The sequence below is a fragment of the Austrofundulus limnaeus genome, unplaced genomic scaffold (assembly GCF_001266775.1).
Source record: "Austrofundulus limnaeus strain Quisiro unplaced genomic scaffold, Austrofundulus_limnaeus-1.0 Scaffold1180, whole genome shotgun sequence".
Classification (NCBI taxonomy): Eukaryota; Metazoa; Chordata; class Actinopteri; order Cyprinodontiformes; family Rivulidae; genus Austrofundulus; species Austrofundulus limnaeus.
Genome location: NW_013953582.1, coordinates 58423 through 59752, shown reverse-complemented (window position 1 = coordinate 59752; position 1330 = coordinate 58423). Strand labels below are relative to the sequence as shown.

The 1330-nt window shown below is 30.8% G+C and overlaps 1 protein-coding gene across 1 annotated transcript in view; it reads left to right on the top strand.

Moving 5' to 3' along the window:
- si:dkeyp-117h8.4 (uncharacterized) overlaps positions 1–911 on the top strand; it is a gene marked incomplete at its 5' end in the record, with an annotated part of 4663 nt that extends 3752 nt beyond the window's left edge. Inside the window, 1 exon segment of the mRNA XM_014031122.1 lies at positions 542–911.
- Positions 912–1330: the final 419 nt, after the last annotated feature.

The window sequence follows — 1330 nt, the reverse complement described above, 5'->3', positions numbered from 1 at the left end:
GTACTGTATATAAAATACTTTTAAAAAGAGTAAAAATACCTGAACAGAAAATGACTTTGGTAAAAATAAAATTCACTGATGAGAAAAGTACTTAAGTGAAAGTTATAAAACTGTTCACAAAAACACATAAAAGTAAAAGTAATCTCTGAGAAATAAACTTGAATTTACAGAATCAAACTTGGTTCCACTAAACCAAGTTAGGTAAACTGAACAATAAACATATTTTACTTGAAAGAAAATATGTTTATTGCTTCATAGTTACTCTACTAGGTTTAAACCAGTTGACAGGACTTGGTTGAGTAAATTCACGTACATCTGAAGTTGTATGTTTTCCCTCATTTTGATTTAAAATGATAAAAATACTCTAAAAGTAAGTTGTGTCTGATCCAGATGTAAACACCTTCATGATGATCCTCTGATCTTTTGACAAACTAATGTTTGAACAGCAAAGAAAAAGAAGCTGAGCTCTAATCCTGTCAGCAGGGAGTGTAGCTCTCATTCATTTCTGAATAATCAATTAATTTTCTGCTTCTTTTCACAGGAGATTGATGTGAGAATACTCAGGATGAAATGAAATCATCAGTGAGTACATCCCGGCTGTCACCTAACAATCCTGGAAAATTAGTTAAAAAGTACAACATTTGTAAATGTAATGAACAGATATATTTTACTCTTTGTTTTTAAAGCTGCCTGTATCTGCAGACAGTTTGTTCTAAATATGCTACTTTATGCTTTTGTTCTATCATTCTTACAGTTAGCACATGTGCAGATTTACAGTGAAATAAATGTAGAGCTCATCTTGTCAAGATGTTTTGTTTATTACAACACAAAGTTTGAAGAATTCAAAAAGACAGAAGTACAGCATGTTGGTTTATTTGAAGTAAAATAAAGTTTTTTTCACTCTTTGGTCACTTGGTTTGTGGACTTAATGCTGTTGGTTGTAAAACAAGAGAARAAGTTTTCAACATTAGTTTGGAGATGACAGTATGTGCTCCTGTGGTGTCATCCAGCCACTGCAGCTCACAAAGGCCCAGAGTGTGGGCCGTTTGTAAAGGTACAGTAAAAAATTACCACCAATATTTTTGTTTTATTTAGCCTTTTATAAGAAAAAAACAACAGGTTTATTTTCAAAGTCAGTTTTTCACCATGTGATTCATACATTTATAAATGTCATAGTTTACAAATTAAACAGTTAAGCTAAAAATTTAACTTGTGACTTTAAATATTTAGTTTTGAACTAAATATTAGCTTGAAACTTAAATATTTAGCTAGCTACCTAAATATTTAGGTTGCAACCTAAATATTTAGGTTGCAACCTAAATATTTAGGT